The sequence below is a fragment of the Eptatretus burgeri genome, chromosome 3 (assembly GCF_056783735.1).
Source record: "Eptatretus burgeri isolate ZD-2024b chromosome 3, Ebu_testis_v1, whole genome shotgun sequence".
Lineage (NCBI taxonomy): Eukaryota > Metazoa > Chordata > Myxini > Myxiniformes > Myxinidae > Eptatretus > Eptatretus burgeri.
The window spans coordinates 13,119,363-13,144,177 of NC_140963.1; the positions used below are offsets into that span (position 1 = coordinate 13,119,363).

Sequence of the window (24,815 nt, forward strand, 5' to 3'; positions counted from 1 at the left end):
AATTACAAAAGACAAAGAGTGGGGCCTCTCTCACCCCATCCCACCCCTCTGTCTCTCTCACCTCTATCCCACCCCTCTGTCTCTCTCACCGCTATCCCAACCCTCTGCTTCTCTCACCCATATCCCACCCCTCTGCTTCTCTCACCCCGATCCCAACCCTCTGCCTCTCTCACTCCTGTCCCACCCCTCTGCCTCTGTCTGTCTGTCTGTCTGTCTCTCTCTCTCTCTCTCTCTCTCTCTCTCTCTCTCTCTCTCTCTCTCTCTCTCTCTCTCTCTCTCTCTCTCTCTCTCTCTCTCTCTCTCTCTCTCTCTCTCTCTCTCTCTCTCTCTCTCTCTCTCTCTCTCTCTCTCTCTCTCTCTCTCTCTCTCTCTCCCCCTCCCACTCCCATCCCCCTCTCTCTCTTCCACCCCTATCCCTCTCTCTCCCACCCATATCCCTCTCTCTCCAACCCATATCTCTCTCTCTCGCCAACCCATATCTCTCTCTCTCTCTCTCTCTCTCTCTCTCTCTCTCTCTCTCTCTCTCTCTCTCTCTCTCTCTCTCTCTCTCTCTCTCTCTCTCTCTCTCCCACCCATATCCCCCTCTCTCTCTCCCATTCCTATCCCTCCCTCTCTCTCCCACCCCGATCCCTCTCTCTCTCTCTCTACGCATATCCCTCTCTCTCTCTCTCTTTCTCTCCCACCCGTATCCCTCCCTCTCTCTCCCACCCCTATCCCTCTCTTTCTCTCTCTCCCTCCCTTCCTCCTCTATTCCTTCCCCTGCCTCCTCATTCCCTCCCCCCCCTCCCCAATATCCCTGTCAGCGAAGTGACGGGTTGTATCTACTAGTATTTAAATATTATAAAGATAAAGAAATGGAAAAACTCTGGAACTCTGATAAATGAAAGCCTAATGGTTTCCTTTATCCAATGCCGCAAGGTTGTAATATGACTTAAAAGAAAATTTGTCATCACAAGTTTTGTCGAAACGATTTCTTTCATTCACAGTCGTCAGTTTTTGGGGTTCATGCAGACATGTCTTTAAACGTTAATACCTTTGTTTAGCAAGGTGAAATACCGTACATGCTGAGCTAAATGAAACGTTCTATCACGACGAAGGCACGCACACTCATCTTGGGAAATGTGCATTCCAACTGCGCCGTAGATCTAGAGTGTACAATAATCGTCAAATCACCAAAATATTCCACACTGGACTGATAGCACCATCACAACAGGAGGACGTGTGCTACATTCATTGCCTTCATACTTCCATTTCAAGATAATTTACACTGAAGAGCGAACGAATGATCCATCAGAGATTAAACTCATGGATTTGACGTCCTCCTGCGTTGAGCTGTAACAAGGTTCTTCCCACAATATTTGTCATGACTTGACACAATTGCCAGCATTTATTGCACTAATTGGACATATTAACGAGCCAGACATGGACTCATCACTGGACTAGCTTGCAGGCCACCGCACCAGGCAACCATACACTTCAACCAATAGCATACCAATTCCCATATAAATTATTGATAACAGCTTCGGATTTATCCAACTGAGCTTTGTCAGATGAGCTTGATTGTTACATATCGAAAAGCTTCTTCACCTGGAATTGCAGATATTTGCAAGTGAATCCAAATCTCTCCCCCATCCATCCATTGGGGACCATACTCTGTGTGGAGCGTTGGTGCTGCCGAAGCAGTCTCCTTGGCTATTGGGTACAATCCTGGATGGGTCGCCACTCCGACACAGTATACCAGTAAGCTGGCACTCATTTTGCTGACTTCGGAAGGATGACAAGCAGAGTCAACCCCACCTGGTATTAATTCAATAGCTGAGTGGGATTTGAACTCAGGATCCCAGGATCCCAAGTCCACCACCCGAACCATTAAGCTAACACCAGGCATCAATTTCTCTCCCAATTTGCACTCATCAAGCATTCAAACGAAAAAAGATTTATAGGGTATGCACACAATCTGTACTCTAGAAATCCGAAGTTGTCAATCCCATGTTGTGGGTGATTTTGACCTTTGACCCATAGAAAATCCAAACTGTTCTCTTGAAAACCTCGTACCATCATTAACACAATCAAGGTTTACTGATTAGACAAAAAAAGGTTAAAATGAGAATTTAATCACTTTGCAAAAAAGATTATAATTCGAAAAACGTCAGTGTGACCTCGTTTTCAAAAAGGCTTCCATGACAACCCAAGGTGAATCACCAACACGTGGAGATATGAACGCTTGCCAAATTAAGAAATCAAGACGCCAGACCGTTTACGCTTTGCTCTTGTCTGAAGGAGTTATGACAAGGTATTTTTGTGCTGTCAATTGATTGATAAACAGAACAGTATAAATGTTTGGTCGGCGAGAAACTTTAATTTTGAAACCTGATGACCTTTGACCCCCCCCCCCCCTGTATAATATTGAAAAATAAATTAAAACCATGTTTATCTGCTTTAGGAGCTGTGCAAGGGTTTTTGGTTTCATGTATTGTGTGGATATAGCTTCGTATTTAAGGGTTTAGACCCATGGAGGAAGTGAACGACAAAGGGCAGTTGGTTTACAAACTACCAAAGAATACAGGGGAGGGTGGGAGATATATATATATATATATATATATATATATATATATATATATATATATATATATATATATATATATATATATATATATATATATATATATATATATATATACCAGTAGTAATGCCCGGCGTTGTTCGGGCTAGCAATAAAGCCTGGTGTTGCCCGGGCTTTCTTGCAAATTTCCTGAATAGCGGTTAGCGGTTAGCGGTTAGGGGTTAGCGGTTAGGGTTAGGGTTGCAGTTAGGGTTAGGGGTTAGGGTTAGCGGTTAGGGTTAGAGTTAGGGTTAGCTTTTGGGTTAGGGTTAGGGTTAGCTGTTAGGGTTAGTGTTAGGGTAGCTAACCCTAACCCAAACCCAAACGCTAACCCCAACACCTTGGCGTAGCGGAGGTAAACAGCGCCCGGGGCAAAGTGGAAATTTGCGTCCCCCGTAGGCCTTAAACTTGAGTGGATTTGAATGGAAAATCCCATAAGGGATATCGATTTATCGATTTTTTTCGAATATCGGAAGTGTTGTGGAAAATATTTATAGCCAATGACCTAAGTTGGACCAAAAGCCATAATCGTACCGAATTTGAATGGAATCGGTTGGAGTTTGTGAAAATGCATCAAAACGAATTTTGAGGGGCCTCTTGAGGAAGATAATAATATCATTAGTATATGTGCCAAATCTTGTTTCATTTCATGCAGTAACAAAAATCTGATGGTGGAACAAAGAAAGGGGTGTGCCGAAATATTAATATAGACATACATATATATATATATATATATATATATATATATATATATATATATATATATATATATATATATATATATATATCTTCTTCTTCTTTCGGCTGCTCCCGTTAGGGGTCGCCACAGCAGATCATCCGTGTGATCCGCATAGTGATTTGGCACATGTTTTACGCCGGATGCCCTTCCTGACGCAACCCTGGTTGCCTCTTACGACACAGGGATAATATATATGTATATATATATATATATATATATATATATATATATATATATATATATATATATATATATAAATGTATACACACAAACACACATACACACACACACACACATACACACACACACGAAAGAAAGAATAACACAAAAGCATGCAATGGTTTGGAGATGAACAGAATGGGAAAGAATCAGTGTGTGGCGAGAGGCTGGTTGGATGGCCGAGGAATGCACACGCACGTCTAAGCTGTTGAGCCTGGGTTTGAATCCCAACCCAGCTATAAACTGTCATCCCGAGGGTTTCACAGGCAGAGTGATTCATCAACGCGTGTGCTGTCCCTCGGATGGAAGTTAAACTGGATGTCCCGTCTGCTGCTTTAGTTGGTCGACTTTAAAGATTCCACAGTGTCCTTCGCAAAGAGTCGGTGAGCTATCACCACCACCATGGCCCAATTCCAAATCCCTGCCCTAACTACTGCAGAGAAGACAATGGGAAACCAACGAGTGTAACCCTTGCCAATCAACTGCTCGGCAGCACCGATGCTCTGTAACAGAGTATGGCACATCAGGATCAGAATAGAACATTTAGGGTTATGGAAGAGTGTGGAAACAGAAAGGAAGTGGGGCCACATATGGACGAAACAATGAGGGTTGGGTTTGGTAGGATTAACAAGGGGTATAAGAGATGACGTGTAATGATGGGGCTGACATGAGATGGAGGTGCACCGCTTGCTGAAGCCCTGGAGAGGAGACACCAATTGAACCTCGCCGAGAAGGCAATTCGACATTTGGGAGTTGGGTGGAAAACCTGGATTTTGGGGGGTTTTTTTAACCAAGAGGGGGTCACTGTAAGAAAATATGACTCCAGTTTGTTAACAATGTGCATTCATCTTTTTTTTCTTGCATTTCCTCTTGCAAAAACCAAACAAACACATTGCCATGGTCTTTTCTATTCCAAGTATCTCAAGAAATTCGAATCATCCTCACAACGTTGGTGCAGACAAACGCTTTTATTATTTTCCTGTAAAACTTGATGAAAGATCACTTCGTCAAGGGATGATAACATTACTGTGCATGACAATTAAAATGTATGTTCGATCAGTGTGATCGGCGTGTAACCTTCATCGTATTTTGCCTCTCCTCGTTTGCGATTTATAAATAACTTACTTCACTTGTTTTAGCTTCAGAAATGTACATCTAACAAAAGGGCTTACAGGATAAATCAGAGGTAGCGTACTTACCTGTCAAGGCTGGCCTCAATTCCCAGATCGATTGGACTGTAGATTGCCATCCTGGTGCATTGCACGTTGAACGTTGTATCAATGAGTGTTCTGTCCTTGTGAAGGGATTCAAAACGAGCATTACTGTTTGCTTGCACTTCATTATGGATTTCAAACATCCTGTGATACGTTTTGAAAAGAAGAGACCTTAATGTGCTGGTAGCCAGACCTAATTCTAAATTCCATCCTTGGTTTAGGGCCATTCATCTTTTCTCAATCCTGCACTGGATATTTTGGAAGATTTCTTGCTTTGCAATTTCAAAGGAGATAAACTAAGACAAAACAATGACCTTTATACCACGATCATAATTTATTGTACAGCCAGTCCAGTTTTGAGAGAGTAATATATATATATATATATATATATATATATATATATATATATATATATATATATATATATATATATATATATATATATTATCCCTGTGTGTCGTAAGAGGCGACCAGGGTTGCGTCAGGAAGGGCATCCGGCGTAAAACATGTGCCAAATCACTATGCGGATCATACGGATGATCCGCTGTGGCGACCCCTAACGGGAGCAGCTGAAAGAAGAAGAAGAATATATATATATATATATATATATATATATATATATATATATATATATATATATATATATATATATATATATATATATATATATATATATATATATATATATATATATATGGTGTTCTGCCAAGTCTAGCACCACCATGTTCCTCACACAATCCAGCCCCACATCCCTTGTGTCTCATCATGCCAGCGAGTGTCACATGCTGCAGAAAACCAGCATTTATCTTCTGCAGCTGCATGTTCAGGCCGTCACCATAAGCCAAGAACATGGTGAGATAGCCCCTGGTCAGATTAACATTGTAAAATGAGCTGCAACATTTCCTATCTTCATTGGCCCCCAATCACCATAATGCTTCTGTGTTACAGCAGGAATATTATGGCTGTAGTTTCATCCTTTTGGGTAAATGGGGCTTGTTAGTCTTGGTGGGCAGCACATCTCGGAGAAGGAAACTCTGAATCCAAATCTGCCATTGCCTTGCAATTCAGGTTTTGAAACCAAAGGCTAAGGGTCTAATGCAACAATCCTTTTTAAAGAATGGTGGCCTTTCCAGTTGTTAACCCATGGGCTACCATTGGGCAAGGGGTGCTACTCCATTTTAGCCTTCCAATCATGGTTATGTGAAGCCATGTGAGCAGGTGGTAGATGACCATGCAAGCAGCTAGCACATATTGCCAGTGATGGTTGTATGGTCTTGATGCCATGCAGAGGATTCTTTTATTGAGAACAAAATCGAGGATCACCCACTTCATATAGACAATGCCCGGAAGAAGGCAATGGCAACCCACTTCTGTTCATGCCAAGAAAACAATCCTGAACAAGAATCAAAGAAACAAAGCTATGGTTCCAGATGATGAACAGGTAGCATAACTATATCTCTCCATGTTTGAAAGCATCCATATTGGGGAAGAGTAGTGTTTTAATCGGTTAGATTGGTCTTTGCGCCTGGTGTTGGCTTATTGGTTAGGGTCGTGGGCTTTGGATCCTCGGGTCCTGAGTTCAAATCCTGCTCAGCTGTTGAATAAATACCAGATGGGGTTAACTCGGCCTGTCATCCTTCCGAGGTTGGCAAAGTGAGTGCCAGTATGCTGGTATACTGTGTCGGAGTGGCAACCCATCCAGGATTGTGCCCAATAGCCAAGGAGACTGCTGAGGCAGCACCAACGCTCTGCGCAGAATATGGTCCCAATGGATGGATGGACTCAAAGTTTGCTGCATCTTCTGGACAAAATTCCAAAGTCGACAATGAAGGATATTGATATATGAAGAAAACACAGGAGATCCCACAGACCACTTCAACCAATTACAGTCATAAGCATTAATAATTATAATATACCATTCCTTTTGTGCTGTGAAGGCACATAGAGCTGCCAAGGCAGTTTCATTGGCAAGGAGTAGTTGTGGAAGGGTCGACGTGGGTTACTCCAAATGGTAAGAACTCCAGTATACTGGGACTCATTTCGCCTTCCTCGAAAGGATGACACGCCAAGTCAACCCCACCTGGTGTTATTTCAACGACCGGCAGGGGCTCAAACTCAAGACCCGAAGATACCAAGTCCTGAAACTGAAAGTGCAATGTACCATTACTACCTTAAGTAGTAACGAAACTTGAAATGAAACTACCTTAAGTCCTGAAAATTGCTAAGCCAACACCAGGCTAGTCATCAGCAGTACAGCTTTATTACCAATTTGGTGGCCCCAGAAATGACATTCAGGTATGGTTTGTTCTCTATTTTCCACATTTCCACTGTGTCACAGACTGTGAACTACAAAGTACTGTGCAATGAACATCAGCTATTCAAATGTGCCATGGGTATCGCTGGTGGTCATCCTACTGGAATCCCATTGATTCCTTGAACCTCTCATATTGACACGGCGACAGACTACCACATGAAGCAAATCACATCGCAACATGCAAAAAACATCAATATGAAGAGCAACTAATCCCAAGTCAGAAGCAAATAAGAAACACAGTGAGCCTCATTCCCACATATAATAAATGCTTTTGAGTGACTTTGGTTTGAAATTATACCCATTCAAGACATCATAAAAGGTCGTTTGATGTGCTCTGCTTTCCAACAAAATGCCAGAATGAAACAGCATTTTAACGTGGCACATCTCCCAGAACCTTGTCCTGTGTAATTGCAACTTTCATAATTACTGTTTCAAGCACTGGGGACAGCAATGTTTCTCGACAGGTTCAAAATGGGAAATTTATTTGAAATTCTTATTTACAAATGTTCACGTTCTTACATATCTATACGTGTGTGTGTGTGTGTGTGTGTGTGTGTGTGTGTGTGTGTGTGTGTGTGTGTGTGTGTGTGTCAGTGTCCTCCGCCATAACTCCAAAACCATGAAACCAAGCAGCCGGAAACTTTGCATGCATACTAAGAAAACTCCAAGGAAGTGCAAGAGTGAAAATTGGATGTTTGGGTGAATGAAAACACTCATTTTGAAGATGATGAACGGCATTATTTAATTCTATCCTGTATCAGGCTCATCCTCAGTCAACTTTCTGGATGGGGTCTTAAGGCGTTTCCTGGGTAACCTCGCTGGGGTCTGAAGCCGCCATGTTGTCGGCCTGCTCAACGATGCCTTGACTTGGAACAGGCCGCAACGATTTCTTAACAATAAAGTTTTTTTCCCCCACTTTCCTCACTCATATTATCGAATGCCTGTTCATCATGGCCACGAATCGCTGGGAAAATTGCACTTCGTATAAATGCCTGGAGACGTCGGCATTTTTTGCTTTATTTAATTTCCTCACGTGCGATCACCGTGAGAATCTCTTAAATTAAGCAGAATTTCAAAATTTAAGCTCCAGAAACGAACTCACAAGTAGTTCCGACTCCAAGAAAAGTTTTCATTTGTCCATATTTCATATTTTTGGCGTCTCCGAGAGGTGTGCGTTTTCTATTACGGTTCGGTGATTGCTATTCGCGTGCCAAGCGAACCATTTCTTATCAACCGTTTCATTGGAGTGCTTAAGCCACTTGGTGAGTGCTCAACAATATTCACACTGTCACTGAATACTGTACATAAATCGACTTTCACAAAGTTCAGGGGTCACTTGCCTGCATTGGCCATGTGTTGGTCTGCAGTGCAACAGGCGATGGCTGGCTCGCTGAAAATGTGAAATTTTATTTTCCAGGACGTTTCCCCTTTTTGTGCGTTCTTCCAGGATACAACCCATCACTTCAGAAGAGATAACAACAAATGAAAATAATTAAACGTTTCGCTTTTAAAACGTTCTTCAACCGTGGAGTGCTTGGTGAAGCCACTTGGCACATGTTCTTCAAGTTTTAATGGTGATACCACGGTTCTACAATGGAGGTAGGAAGGCAAAATAAATTATTTCATCACAATGAGTAAAAAAAAAAGTCTTTTCAGTTATGAAATAATGAATCACCACACCATGGTAGGAAAGCTATGAAGTACGCATGCTCGCTCTGTGTAGCCTGGATTTGAATCGCGACCCAGCTATAAAATGATTTCCCGATGCTTCACTGGCAGGGTGATTCATCGGTGTGTGTCATCTCTCAGATGGACGATAAACTGGGTGTCATATCTGCCGGAATCCCTCATGCCTCTCACTCCCAACCATACCCTCTCTTCCTCTTTCCGACACTGATCTATCTATCTATCGATCTATCTATCTATCTATCTATCTATCTATCTATCTCTCTCTCTCTCTCTCTCTCTCTCTCTCTCTCTCTCTCTCTCTCTCTCTCTCTCTCTCTCTCTCTCTTGGTCTTGGTCCCCCACCCCCATCCCCTCTTTTGAGAGGACTAGAATGTACAAATCAGATTCAGAGTGAGCCGACTGGTGGGGTGCAAAGGTCACTGCATGTCTGAGCATTCATACATGCAGGCATACCTTTGTCAGAAAGATAACATGGGTTATAAATTCTCCTGCCCCAGGTCTCAAAATCTGTGTACGTGTGTGTGTGTGTGTGTGTGTGAGTGTGTGTGTGTGTGTACATTCAAGTTGCTGTTGTTGCCTGCTATCTCCACATGTGGTTGGTGGGTTTGAAGAGGTGAAACAGAGACCTACCACGTCTCGAAGTATCCACCTCCATGTGTGTATGTCGTTGATTGGTATCTTCATATGTGGGTTTCACAATGTGGAATGGAGTCCTCCTAGGGTGGGCTCAAATTATCCACCTTCATTCCTGTAAGGGGTCACGATTCATGGACCAAGCTGTGAAGTTTTCTGTTCTCAAAGTTTTGTGCCGAGGGCTCTCTTCAGGATTGTCACTGAGTACCGGACAGCTTCCAACTGTAGTTCGTTTGTTGGAATATTCCCAGGGATGGTTTTTAATATCTCCATGAGGTTCTTTGTCATCATTCCTTCAGGTCCAGCTATCACTGGTACGGCTTTGGCATTCTTCAGCTTCCAAGATATTTTCACTTCATTCTTGAGGTCTTGGTATTTCGTCATTTTCTTGATTTCTGCATAGTGAGGTACAAAAAAGAGAAGATGACATTGCTAATTGAGGTGTTAATACCAGTAATTTTGTGCCTAAGTATGATATCTGGTCGCAACGCTTTGTTTTCAATGTTCACGCTCAATGGGATCATTAGTTCATACGTGAGCGGTCGGTACTTCCATGTTTTCAGTGACTACTTTTGGTTCATATTCCCACAAATTTTCTGGAACTGGGACATAAAGTTATTGCAGATATGCCAGCGGATTACTTTCCAAACTCTGTTGTGTCATTGTGTGTACAGCTGTTCTGACATGAGTTTGTGTGTGTGTGTGTGTGTGTGTGTGTGTGTGTGTGTGTGTGTGTGTGTGTGTGTGTGTGTGTGTGTGTGTGTGTGTCTGTGTTCAGTCTTTAAGCAGAACATATAATTTTTTTTGCTAATGCCACCTCCACCTCTCACCTCACTGTTTTTTTTTCCTCCTCCCCCCACCCCCTCACTCTATCTCTGTGTCTTTCCCTCTCAACCCATCCTTGCATCCTCCCTCCCACAGTATGTAGCAAAGTTTGGTTAGGTGTCACTCTCCCCCCCTCACTTCCTAGCTTCCCCTATCTTTGTCCTCTCCCCTCCCTTCCCTCGATCCTCTCCCCTCCCCTCCCTTCTCTATCCCTCCCCTGCATCCTCTCTCCCCCAACCCTGCCTGCCCTCTCTTTCTTCTCAGCTCCCTCTTCTCTCTCCCTCCCCTTACTACCCCCATCAGCGAAGCGACGGGTTGTATTTGCAAGTGAAATATAAAAGAACGAAAAGTTTAGCTATCTCTGTAATTTTGTTTTCACGAGCTGTGCTGACGTCTCACTTCACTGATGAGTTCAATCAAAAGATTGCATGTTGTACTTCACAAACATATTGCATGTTTGTCTGTGGACTTCAATGAGGAGGTAAAATGAAGTTTTGAAAAAGAAGAAAAGAAAAAAAAAGAGAAATTAAAAAAAAAGAAGCAAATAAATAATAAAAAGAATAATAAAATGAGTGATACGCATGAAAAAAGATCTTATAACACGTTGTTGTTGGTTTGATTAATTTTATCATTTTTTTTTAGTTCTTTCCGTGTACAATTACAGATATTTTTGTTGCATTGAGAAGTATTATTTATACAAGTCGGGCGTGCTTACACATTGTCTTCGGTCGCTCACCTGCATTTGATTTTTTTTCATTTATTTATTTTAATTTATGGATGTTGTCTGACGATTCGGTGATTTTTTTTTTTCTCAGTGTACCAGCTTCGATGTCCATCGGCACAAAAATTCAGCTTTCTAAGTCACCTGGAAGGTACCGATTTTTAATAAGAGCATTATATTGTTATGTTTATGGGGGTGGTTAGATATTACCATAGAACAGATAGGGATGTATCGAATAGCATGGTCCGTGTTGGAGTAGATAGCCATGTCGATGTATAAGTAGGGAAATGTCAGCTCAAGAATCGTCTTGTCTGCATGTGTGCCACACAGAGGGTGGTGCGTGGTAAAAAGTAGTGAGGGATTATGGTTCAGGAAATTGTGTGCAAAACTGAAAAGAGCCCTCAGAACAAAACTTTGAGAACAAGAAAACTTCACAACTTGATCCATGAATCGTGACCACCCCTCTCCCCCCACCTTTTCCAAAAAGGAGGTGGACACTTTGAGACCTGGGAGGACTCCATTTCACCTTCACACACACATTTCCCCTTTGAGCAATACATCTTACTTTCTGGAATATGCTGGAATTGACTGCATATTTCTGTGATGGTTTTAATTAACAGTCACCGATGCCCTTGTTTGACATGAAAGAACGGCAGCAGAATATTACTCCTTTGTTGTACGTGTACATCAGACTTCAGACAACAAGAGCTGTAATAAATCAAATCCTTAAACCTCGATCAATCACCAGAAGAGAAAATAAATCTCATAACTTGTTCCACCAATATTAAATAACTCTTCAAATGTCATCCCAACACAAACCTGCTGGATGATCATCACATTGACAGCATCCTGCCTCTTAAAATATAAGAGTGCAGCACTGCCATTTGTGAAATAATACCAGGGTATCAAGCTGATGGTCTTAAAATGACACCACACGTTCCACCCACCCGTGATGAAAATGGCCCTCAATGAAAACTTATGGATTTGGTTGAGACAGCAGATTTATGCTGTTTTATTGTACAATCCACAGCAGTGGCCACACAAGGCCTGCAAATCTCTGTGCAAAGTAACACAGATCAGTGAACGCTTTGTTTGGTGCTGTTTTCCTTTTGTTTTTTTTCTGACCAAGCAAGATGGCATATTTGTGTGTAAGCATGAATATGAGGAAAGTCACCAAGGATATCAAGGACATTGGAGCCGCTGCTATAATCATTGCTACGATGAGAATGACAATGCAAAATTTCAAAATGTGAAGTTTATCATTGAATGAGAAAACCAATGCGAGTTGACATTAAATGAACTGTCAGTCTCAGACATTCACGGGGGGGGGGGGGGGGGGAGGAAACGTTCCTGAAAAATGCCATGAATGTCGAATTTGCGAATGACGGGGCATTGTTTTAATGGGAAAAGCGGTATATGTTTGCGATTCACAAGGGAAAATAAAAAAAATCCCGTGAAAAACCGCAAACGCATGAAGCACAAGGCCACGAATGCAGAAGCGGGTCAAAATAACCGGGAATATGCTCATGAAAAACCGAGAATACATCAGCGGAAATGTGAAAAACTGTGAAAAACCACGAAAAAGAAACATGAATACACCTGCAAAACAAATGCAAAAACGCAAAGCAGGTCACATTTTATGAAGGGGACAAAAAGAGGGGGTGAGAGAAAGAGAGAGGGGTTGGAGAGGGAGAGAGAGAGGAGAGAGAGAAGAGAGAGAAGAGAGAGAAGAGAGAGAAGAGAGAGAAGAGAGAGGGAGAGAGAGAGAGAGAGAGAGAGAGAGAGAGAGAGAGAGAGAGAGAGAGAGAGAGAGAGAGAGAGAGAGAGAGAGAGATTGAGAGAGAGAGAGAGAGAGAGAGAGAGAGAGAGAGAAGAGAGAGAGAGAGAGAGAGGAGAGAGGAGAGAGAGAGAGGAGAGAGAGAGAAGAGAGAGAGAGAGAGAGAGAGAGAGAGAGAGAGAGAGAGAGAGAGAGAGAGAGAGAGAGAGAACAGAGAGAGAGAGAGAGAGAGAGAGAACAGAGAGAGAGAGAGAGAGAGAGAGAGAGAGAGAGAGAAGACAGAGAGACAGAGAGAGAGAGAGAAGAGAGAGAGAGAGAGAGAGAAGAGAGAGAGAGAGAGAGAGAGAGAGAGAGAGAGAGAGAGAGAGAGAGAGAGAGAGAGAGAGAGAGAGAGAGAAGAGAGAGAGAGAGAGAGAGAGAGAGAAGAGAGAGAGAGAGAGAGAGAGGAGAGTGGAGAGTGGAGAGTGAGAGAGAGAGAGAGAGAGAGAGAGAGAGAGAGAGAGAGAGAGAGAGAGAGAGAGAGAGAGAGAGAGAGAGAGAGAGAGAGAGAGAGAGAGAGAGAGAGAGAGAGAGAGAGAGAGAGAGAGAGAGAGAGAGAGAGAGAGAGAGAGAGAGAGAGAGAGAGAGAGAGAGAGAGAGAGAGAGAGAGAGAGAGAGAGAGAGAGAGAGAGAGAGAAGAGAGAGAGAGAGAGAGAGAGAGAGAGAGAGAGAGAGAGAGAGAGAGAGAGAGAGAGAGAGAGAGAGAGAGAGAGAGAGAGAGAGAGAGAGAGAGAGAGAGAGAGAGAGAGAGAGAGAGAGAGAGAGAGAGAGAGAGAGAGAGAGAGAGAAGAGAGAGAAGAGAGAGAGAGAGAGAGAGAGAGAGAGAGAGAAGAGAGAGAGAAGAGAGAGAAGAAAGGGAGAGAGAGAGAGAGAGAGAGAGAGAGAGAGAGAGAGAGAGAGAGAGAGAGAGAGAGAGAGAGAGAGAGAGAGAGAGAGAGAGGAGGGGAAGGGGGGGAGAGAGAGGAGGGAGTGGGAGCAAGAAGGGATGGGGGAGTGAGGAGGGAGGGAGATCAAGGAAGGCAGTGTGAGGGGAGGGGAAAGAAATGTGAGGGGAGAAGAGGGGAGAAGATGGGAAGGCAGTATGAGGGGAGGTGAGGGGAAGAAACATGAGGGGAGGTGAAGGGAAGGCAGCATGAGGGGAGGTGAAGGGAAGGCAGCATGAGGGGAGGTGAAGGGAAGGCAGCATGAGGGGAGGCGAAGGGAAGGCAATGTGATGGGAAGGGAAGGCATCATGAGGGGAGAAGGGAAGGCAACATGAGGGGAGGGGAACAGAAGTCAGCATGAAGAGAGGGGAAGGGAAGCCAGTATGAGGGGAGGGAAAGGGATATCAGCATGTGAGGAGGGGAAGGCATCATGAGGGGAGAAGGGAAGGCAACATGAGGGGAGGGGAATGGAAGTCAGCATGAAGGGAGGGGAAGGGAAGGCAGTATGAGGGGAGGGAAGGGATATCAGCATGTGAGGAGGGGAAGAGAAGGCAGCATGAGGAGAGGGGTAGGGAAAGCAGCATGAGGGAAGGGGAAGGGATGGGAAGGCAGCATGAGGGGAGAAGGGAAGGCAGCATGAGGGAAGATGGGAAGGCAGCCTGAGGGGAGCAGGGAAGGCAGCCTGAGGGGAGCAGTGAAGGCAGCCTGAGGGGAGCAGGGAAGGCAGCATACTGAGGGCATTACTGGGGCGAAAGTGCTTTTAATCGTCAATTGCAAAAGTGAATTGTTGCTGTTGCAGACTTTGGTTTCCTTGAATCCACATTCACAACCGTCACCAATCGCTACTCTATCTGGTGTTTGGTTTTCAAATATTTTAACATATTTGACATATTACAGTGATGAGCAATGTCTATTGAACAAAGTTAGCATGCAACTTTCGGAATGTCTTCTTTAACCTTCCCAAAATAGTTCCAAACTGCACTTCTGGACCTTTTGAACGACATGTCAAAATTTTTATCAGTGGATGTATTGCCTACTTGTCCATTAGCAAAGCAATCAGCATGATTTACTGTCCAACTCCAAATGTCTTGCGATTCATTTCAAAGGAATATGCCCTTGGTGCATGTTTAGTTTGCAAGTGACTTGCTTTTGCTGCTATATTGCAAATGGGACATCCCAGTGGTGTGTTTCTTTTCAAGTAATACATACCAGGCCATGTGTAACCAGAAAATGCCAAACAGGGATGAAAATAATTTTCACTGAAAAAAAACCCGCTTCTTTCTCTGAAATCAGAATGACTCGGGATCAAAGTCGATTCCAGTTCACTTCTCGATTCCTTTTGATTCCACGGTTGGAATCGAGTACTATGGAATCGATTCCGCCCACCACTATCAAGCACTCCAACAAATGGTTAATAAGGAACGGCTGGCTGGGTCATACTTAACACCGTCCAGAGATGTGCGGAGGATTAAACAATGTGTGAATTAAACAAATGAACACTTGTTTTTTTTTTAGCAATCAGAACTGCTGCTAAGATTAATTACACAGTTTAAATTTTGAAATTCCCTTTGAATGGATGTAAAGTTTGAGGCCACTGGGTTTCATGGTTTTGGAGGACGGGGAGACACACACACACACACACACACACACACACACACACACACACACACACACACACACACACACACACACACACACACACACACACACACACACACACACACACACACACACACACACTCGTACAGCTATATCATCTGCAAGGATTGAGTCATTGCCTGAGCTGATTTTGAAAAGGTTAATTGCTTGGGTTGTAACACCATCATGTGTCAAACAGAGTAGCATTGTGTAATAAAATACCAGTTTGTGTGATCGTGTCCTTGGGCTCTTTCGAGTTTTCATCATGTCAACACGACGAATAGGGCAACTCAAAGGATGCGTACACACCATTTATTTGTCTGTGTTCGATTCTAACCACAAACCTTTGCCAAGATATTCTGAGGCCAGGGTGTCGTATCGTTGAGGGTGCTTTCACCGTGTCACAATCGCCAGCACTCATTTGGGCAAAGACCTCGTCCCGATTCCAAAATCCAGCCTGGCACCTTTGCAAGGAAAGCAATGGCAAACCACTGATTATGTTCCTTTGTCAGAAAACTTATTGTACTTAATAGATCAGATTTTGTTAAAACCTCTGGATCTTTAAGCCGATGATCCATCCCCAATGGTGTGAATACATACACATGTGAATATCCTAAACATTCCTCAATGCAAGCTATATCATTGTCAGAGATGACATTGTAGATCTGGCAACTAAAGAGAACTAGACCATTGCAGATGTGAACCAAAATGCAGTTTAATTGAAGTTAACGAAATTGACCGAACAGGCTTTTCTTATCCTTTGTTGATGTTTAAGTTAAAACAAAAACATTCAGGGTATTAATTTTCAGGAATCAATGCAAAATTCAAACTCAGTAGTAACTTGTACGATTTTTCTGCGATATTTATTTTTGCTCATAAACCTGCTCAATTGGTGCAAACTTAGGAACATGTTCATTTGATTTCAAAAGAAATCGAATCCTATAACTTGACGAGGCAGCAAGGCACAGGTCGAGTCTCACTGCAGCAAATGCTACACGACATGTTCACAGCAAGTGTCGTCTCCCACACGAATGCATTGTCTGTGCCCCGCTAATCACCAGTTAGGATTTGGTCACATATAAATGGTTTGGCAGTCTGTCATCCTGACGAGCCCATAATAAGGGTGAAATCTGGATCGGTGGCTCTGCTTTCATATATTTGTGAGTTTGTGACCATAAATCTTGGTCTTCAAAGACCTGAGTGCGACACGATGCCATTCTCGTTTGTAGGTGATGTGCTTCCATCAGGTATGCGCATGACGTCAGCGTCATGTTGCATTTATGGTCAGAGTTGCTCCTTTTGTTTCATTTATTCTCCCTGAATGCAACCTCAGCCAATAACTGGTGATCAGAGGCAAAGACGATGCGTTTGTGTGTCAGATGATGCTTGTTGCTGACAACTTGTGGAGCATTTGCTGTTTTGGGACACGACCAGTGCCTTGCTGCCTCAACAATTTTGGGGAATAGGCCTGGTGTTGGCTTTGTGGTCAGGGTGGCTGGCTTGGAATCTTAGGGTCCTGAGTTGGAGTCCCTGTCGACCGTTGAATTACCTACAGGTGGGGTTTGATTCAGCCTGTCATCCTCCTGAGGTCGGTGAAATGAGTGCCAGTGTACTGGTAACAGGGGCATTGCATCAGCGGTCCTCCATCCCATGAAACTCGGCCTTTCTCATCCTCAACGGGTGGACCTTGGCAAGACGGAGTCACCAAAGCTGAAGCCTTCGCTCCCAGTATCATGGGGTCAGCACATCCCACCGAGCTGCAGGGAGGGCCATGCTGCGTCCCAAACGCATGTCAAACGGGATGATTTTGGGCGCTTCGTGCATGGTCCTCATTCCCATCGAAGCTGCCATGTTCTGTTGGCTCTTTGCTGTCTTCGAAACTGTTCTATTCGACCAGGCGTCCCAGGTGACCAGGCGTCTTTTCCGTCCCAGGCGAGAGGGAAGCAGTAAAACGCGTTGCCTCCCCTCGATGCCATCCTGTGTTGGTGGTTGTTATCTCCATATGCGGATTTCGGAAGGTGTAACAGAGCCTTCCCAGGTCTCAAAGTGTCCACCTCCGTTAGCGTGTGTGTTTGTGTGTGTTTGTGCAGTATAACTGAAGCACTCCATTGAATTACATTCATTATTTTATTTGTTCATTTATTGTTGCGTTACACTTTTGAAATGAACAGAACGAAACAAAGTTTAATGAACAGAGATACCAATTGGGTGAATGGTGTTGGAGTAACACAAGCAGTCGATTCTGTTTATACATTTCAGTGGAGTTGTCTTTCTTGCATTCATTTCTGTCCCAATGTACATTACTCTCAACTGTACTATATATTTTGGTCTGTTGCGTTTGTCTGTCTGTCTGTTTGTCTGTCTATCTGTCTCTTTTGTTACTTGGCCAAAAAAAATTCCCCCCAAGTATGTTGGTCTGTCGTGTTTGTCACTCGGTGAAAACATTTTTTCGCCAAATCTGTTGGTCTGCAGTGTTTATCTGTTTGTTTGCCACACGATTTTTGGACACAGTTTTCAAGCATCCATTCTGAAATTTTGTGTGTGTGTGTGTGTGTGTGTAGGTGACTGGCCAAAGGCAGCAACGTTTAATTTTGGTGAAGACCTGAATCCAGATCCCAATCCAAGACTTTTTCAAGCAATTCTTCACCATTGAGAGATAGGGCCAAAAACGACATAAAGCACAACATCTCAAAAGGTTATGGATGGACTCACACGAAACTTGGTGGACAGGTTTGGAATGCCACGAGGAAGAATTGATTCAATTTTGGCAAAGATCCGAATACAGATCCTTTTACGAGTTATTTAATTTTTAACTCATTCTTCACCATTGAGAGATGGGGCTAAAATACGACATTGCATGTCATCTCAAAAAGTTGTGGACGAGTTGAGACAAAACTAGGTGGATGAGATGGTTCGGTGACAACAACAAGCCGATTTGATTTTGGTTGAGGTCCGGATTCAGATCCGACCTCGCAGTGGGATATAAAATATAAAGTGTTCAGCCTGGCAGAGGAATGTGCTCCATCGAGTGCTGTTCCATTTCACCAAGTTGAAACTGCACGAGTGATTTTTCATCCGTTTGTTTGTCACATGATTTTTGGCCACAGTTTTCAAGCAAAAGTTCTGAAATTTTGTGCGTGTGCGTTTCACTGGCCAAGGAAAGCAACACTAAAATTTGGTGATGATCCGAATCCGGATGCGAGAATTTTTAAAGTGGTTTCTCACCATTCTCGGGGTCGGACATCCGGGAACTTCGCCGACCCATAATGCAATGTCCGCATAGCAATGCTGGCGAAGGGGAAAACAAAGTACCTCGTTCGCTCAGATCGCCCTGCTATGCGTTGCAGCGATGCAGGTAGCGCTAGCGCTATCGCACGGCACTCGACTCGTACCTGTTACAAGTTTGTTTCTTTCGTAGCCTTTATTGTACATTATTATTTGCAACAATGCCGAAAAGTTGCTGTATTTTCAGTTGTACTAATAACAAGGCAAAAAAAAATTAGAACTCTCCTTTTATCTCAAACCGACTCGGGCTACTGAACCAGAGAGGAGACTTCTGTGGTTTAGAGCCATGAGACAAAAAAATTTGTGGGCTTCCAGTGATCGGTAGTTTTTCATTGCCTCATGTGTAAACACTCCTGAGATTAAAAAGAAAAATATATTCTGTGGTTAGTTATTAAAATAGTACCAGGGCAATTAAGCAATGGTACATCAGGCAAAAACATTAATGCCTTGGCCCTTGATTGCCATTAATAGGATTAGAACTTGCAAACTAAATGCAATGACAATGTGTCGGCCTTTCCTTTAAGTTCACCGCAGTCTTGTCCTCAGCCCAGGCGCTTCAACTCAGCAGCCACAAGAAATAGCCACGCACTGCTACATCATTACCAAATGTAGAGACACACATGCTCACTCACATACGGCAACGCTCATACACATAGTCATACACATCATTAAAATCAGGGATAAGACAGAATTTATACAACATGAACGTGAGAAATATTTTAATCATTCATTGACATTCTTGCTGGGTCAGTGAGTGACCCACAACTAGCACAGATGACTCACCATCACACAGTACAGACAAGGCAGGTCAATTAAAACTATTACTAACTAGCCACGTCAGCTCGGGAGTTCATAAAAAATTGAAATAATATATTAACACTCCAGTGCAGTAATATTTGATAATACACAGTTAAAACTTGGTTTAAAATTGAATTACATACCTGGTGCCATGACTCGATACGTGTATACGTCCGGGTATTGCACGTTCGGCCATTCCTTCGGGTTGTCGATCCTCGAATCACCGGGGTACTGGTGGGGGCAAGAATCAAGGCCAATTAACTGTATTTTGGCTCGATATCTGGCCAATGCATCACCTGACAAATGTTCTATACATTGATATGACATTGCAAACACTTGGGTGAACACAATGTATCAACAATTTATCTGAAATACATCGACAGAAAAAAAACAAATCACTCGGCCTTGGGTGCAAGTACACCACGATGTACGTGAGTCTGCGATCGGTGCTGCGTTTGTTTTCCCCTTTGCCAACATGGCGGTCGCGTTACCAAGCGAAGTCACGTGACTGTGACGTATGTCCAACCTCAAGATTGAGAGAAATGGCCAAAAACTATATACGAGGTCCATCTAAAAAGTAACGGGACTGACTTCACAGAAATTTTATTCCAAAAAATATATTGAAATCACAGCTTGTCCCCTTCAAAATAGTTTCCCTCCAGTCTCACACACTTGTCCATCCTCTTCTTCCACGCTTCGATGCACCCCCGGAAGGCTTCTTCCGGAATCCTCGGGAGCTCCGTCATCATGGCTTTTGATGGACTCCACATCAGGAAATACAGTCCCCTTGATCACCGCCTTGAGCTTGGAGAACAGGAAAAAATCACAAGGGGCCAAGTCTGGCGAATACGGGGGTTGCTCCAGAGTTGGCGACTAAACCGTCTCCCCCACCAGGTTTCCTGGTGAGGAGGGTGTTTGGATATGGACACCCAGCAGGATTAAAAACAAAACCTGTCAAAGGGCAGAGGAGCTCCCTGTGAGCCAACGGCCATCCATATCTAGTGCCCAACTGTGTCTGCGGACGTCCTCCTGCAGTTTGGTTACTCTTTATCAGGAGGTTGGTGGCAGGATTTGCACTCCGGCCACCATAAAACCCTTCATTCCGCAAAACACAAAAACGCAAAAAAATCTGAAAACCCACTCGGTGGGAGTACCTCCTGTGCAGCTTCCCTTCGCAGGGTAGCTCACCGGATGACGGGATTGGGGCAAAGCCTTCGGGACCCCCAATCTTTGATGATAGAAGGGAAACCACAGGGGTAACATCCCTGGGTCAGATTGCAGGAGAGTGTGTCGGAGTGGTGCTAAGGTGTCGTCCACCAGACGGCGGTCTCCTTGGGTTAACCTGAGGTGGTCCCTTCGGGTGGGTGCCCAGAATGTTCTATCCCTAAGAGAGGATGATCACCTGTTTCTGTTATCATCTGAGCTCAAGCGTTCTGACATCGGAATTGCAGCTCTCTCTGAGGTTCGGAGACCGGATTGCGGCGAGATAATGGTGGGTGGTTACACCCACTATTGGTCTGGTCGCTCTGATGGTTACCATACCCAAGGAGTTGCTGTAGCTGTGTCCAATAAGCTGACCCCAATGATAAGTGAGGTAACACCGGTCAACGAGCGTATTCTGAGATTAAGGATTCGTCACTCCTTAGGTGTCATTTCCCTGGTCTCTGTTTATGCTCTGACTGAGACGAGTGATCTCACCGTGAAGGATGCATTCTACGCCACGGTCGAGTATGTGGTTGATCAGTGCCCCAGACGAGATACACTTCTCGTCTTGGGGGATTTCAATGCATCGACTGGAAGTCCCCATCGTGTTGGTCCCCATGGGTCAGGAACTATGAACCAGAAAAGCACTAAGTTCCTTGACTTTGCAAGAAGTCATGGACTTAGGGTGGCTGGTTCATGGTTTCAGCGCCCACAAGCTCATCGCTGGACTTGGTATTCCAACGCTGGCGGTGTGGCAAAGGAGATTGACCATGTCCTCATTGATGGTCGTTTGAGGATGATCCAGAACTGCAGGGTCTACCGGAGTGCTCAGTTCCTCAATACTGACCCCAGGCTTGTTGTAGCAACTCTAAAGCTGCACCTTAAATCCTGGAGAATGGTACCATCCCAGCCTAGGCTGGATGTTGGCAAGCTCAGGGATGAGAGAGTAACTGAGGAGTTTGCGAACAGGCTGAGTGGACACTTGGGGGGTCTGGAAGAGTTGAGGATTGCCTTCAAGACCACCATCCTTGATGTTGCCGGTGGATGTCTTGGAACTCACCGCAGGGCAAAGAAGAATTTTGTCTCTCAAGGGACACTGGATACCATTGACCAGAGTCACAGGGCCAGGCTGAATGGCAGAGCTGAGCTGTTCAGGGAGCTGAGGCGTAAAACTGTACGTGCATTGAGGGTGGACAAGGAGGCCTATGTGCGAGGAATCTGTGAGGGGTAGAGCATCACCTGTGTGCACGCAGATTTGTGCTCTGCCTGGAACACAGGCATCATCCCAACTGATTGGAAGAGGGGCCTTGTTGTTCCTCTCTGGAAAGGGAAGGGTGATCGCCAAGACTGCAACAACTACCGAGGGGTGACGCTGCTCTCAGTGCCGGGCAAGGTCTTTGCTCGGATAATTCTTGATCGGGTTCGCCACCATCTGCTTGAGCACCAACGTCCAGAGCAGTCAGGCTTTACACCAAAGAGGTCAACGATTGACCGTATCCTTGCTCTTCGTGTCCTCACCGAACGCAGACGAGAGTTTTGGCAGGGGCTGCTTGCAGCCGATGTTGATCTCTGTAAAGCGTTCGATTCAGTGAATCGGGATGTCCTCTGGAGGATTCTTGGTCTTCGTGGGGTGCCACCAAAACTGCTCGATCTGATGTCTGAACTCAACTCTGGTACTGAGAGTGCTGTGAAGTGTGGTGGTACCATCTCTGACTTATTTCCAGTTGTTACTGGAGTTCGTCAGGGATGTGTACTGGCCCCCACACTTTTCAGCACTTGTATGGACTGGATTTTAGGGAAGATGTCGGAGAGATCAAGTTGCGGTGCATCGTTTGGGAATGTCAAGATCTCGGACCTTGATTTTGCAGATGATGCAGTCATCTTTGCGGAGACTTTAGACATCCTTTTAGGGGCCCTCAAGGTGCTGAATGAGGAGTCGGAGCCGCTGGGATTACGGGTTTCTTGGGTCAAAACGAAGATCCAGGCTTTCGGTGACATCTTGGATGCTGCTGTCCTGTCTGTGTCTGTTTGTGGTGAGGATGTTGAGGTCATGGAGAGATTCACTTACCTTGGCAGTGATATTCATGTCTCTGATGGCTGTGAGTCAGAGGTCAATAGACGTCTGTGGCGGGCCTGGGGAGTCATGGATTCACTGGATCATGGGGTGTGGCGCTGCCGGTACCTGTGCGGGAGGACGAAAGTCCGAGTCTTCAGGTCCTTGGTACTTCCAGTCTTGCTCTATGGATGCGAGACTTGGACTCTGACCAAGGATCTGAGAAGGAGACTTAATTCCTTTGGTACCAGGTCTCTTCGGAGAATCCTTGGCTGTCACTGGTCGGATTTTGTGTCCAACGAGCTGTTGCTGAGAGAGACTCGGATGAGATTTGTTACCTGCATTGTCCGTGAGCGTCAGTTGTGACTGTATGGACATGTGGCTCGTTTTCCTGACGCTGATCCTGCTCACCAGATTCTCTTAGCGAGGGAGTCTCATGAGTGGAGGAGGCCAGTGGGCTGACCACGTACCTCGTGGTTGCAGCAGGTTGACCATCATCTCAATGAGATGGGGATGGGCCTGGCATCTGCCTGGGGGATGGCCAGACGGGGGCCCCTGGAGTACCGGCGGAAAGTGGACGCAGCGACGCGCTGTTCTGGCACATGCTCCCATACCTGACCTGGCCAAGTCTGGCGAATACGGGGGTTGCTCCAGAGTTGGCACGTTCCTCTCTGATATAAACTGTTGGATGCTCAGGGTACTGTGAGCAGGGGCGTTGTCATGGTGGAGCACCCAGGCGTTGTTCTCCTATCGATCCCTCCTCATGTCCCGGACTGATCTCATGAGGCGCCAGAGAATCTCCTTGTACATGTATTGATTCACTGTTTGACCCTATGGTAGAAACTCGAAGTGGACAATGCCCTTCGATGTCAAAAAAACGCGATAAGAATCACCTTGACCTTCGACATCCTTGCTTTCTTTGGTCTTGGTGATGCCGGACTTTTACACCGATGACTCTGCCCTTTGGTCTCGGGATCATATTCGAATATCCATGATTCATCACCAGTAATGACTCTCCCAAGCAGGTCTCGATCATCCTCGAGGCGCTTGATGTCTTGACAGACAGTGACTCTTGCTGTTTCTGGTCCTCGGACAACAGCTTGGGAACCATCTTTGCGCACACCTTACGCATTTCGAGATTTTCAGTGATGATGCTGCAGACAGTGTCCTTGTTGATGGAAAGTTCCTCAACATTCATCCGCACCGTGACTCGACGATCTGCACGCACCATCTGCTTCACACGCTCGATGTTGTCCGCCGTTCTGCTCGTTGAAGGTCTTCCAGACCGTGGATCGTCTTCAACCTCCCCCCGTCCCTCTTTGAACCTCTTGTGCCATTCAAATGCACGTGTACGTGACTGTTTCTTCCCCGTAGACTTGCTGCAACATTGCGAAGGATTTGGAAGGTGTTTTGCCAAGCTTGGCAAGAAACTTCAGATTGGCTCTCTGCTCACGACTCATAGCGACGACTCAGACTAGACAACGTGTAAAGCACGATCGGTAAAAAAAAATCACACAATGAGCGCAGTTAACCATCACCAATCATATATATTGCTGGAATGTTGCGAAAGACTGTGACGCAACCCGTTCATTCAAGTTGTGTAAGTGGAGCACACAGCAGGCTCAGTCCCGTTACTTTTTATACGGACCTCATCTGGCACAATATCTAAGAAACTTATGGATGGATTCACACGAAACTTGGTGGACAGATTGGGAGTGCCAAGCGGAAGAATTCCTTCAATTTTGTTGTAGATCCGAATCCGGATCCAGATACGAGAATTATTTAATTTTAAGTGATTCTCCACCATTGAGAGACGGGTCGAAAAACGATATTGCATGATATCTCAAAAAGTTATGGACGGATTTGGATTAAACTTGGTGGATATGTTGGGAGTCTGACAAGGACTAATTGATTCGATTTTGGTGAAGATCTGAATCCGGATCCGGATACGAGAATTATTTAAGTGATTCTTCACCATTGAGTGATCGACAAGTTATGACAAAACGAGGTGGATGAGTTGGTTGGGTGACAAGAACAAGCCGATTCGATTTTGGTTTAGGTCTGAATTCAGATCCGACCTATCAGTGGCATACAAAATGTTCAGCCGTTTGAGATTTTTGAAGGTTTTTTGTATTTTTTTTTA

General features: G+C 44.6%; 1 long non-coding RNA gene across 2 annotated transcripts in view; it reads right to left on the reverse strand.

Moving 5' to 3' along the window:
* Window positions 1-4,664: 4,664 nt before the first annotated feature.
* Window positions 4,665-24,815, reverse strand: part of LOC147029416 (uncharacterized) — an 85,287-nt gene continuing 65,136 nt past the window's right edge. For both annotated transcript variants that reach the window (XR_015055716.1, XR_015055715.1), the window contains exons 4-6: window positions 19,560-19,647; window positions 15,678-15,797; window positions 4,665-4,854 (exon numbers count right to left, since the gene is read on the reverse strand). This is a non-coding gene — a long non-coding RNA (uncharacterized LOC147029416). The remainder of the gene's footprint in view (window positions 4,855-15,677; window positions 15,798-19,559; window positions 19,648-24,815) is intronic.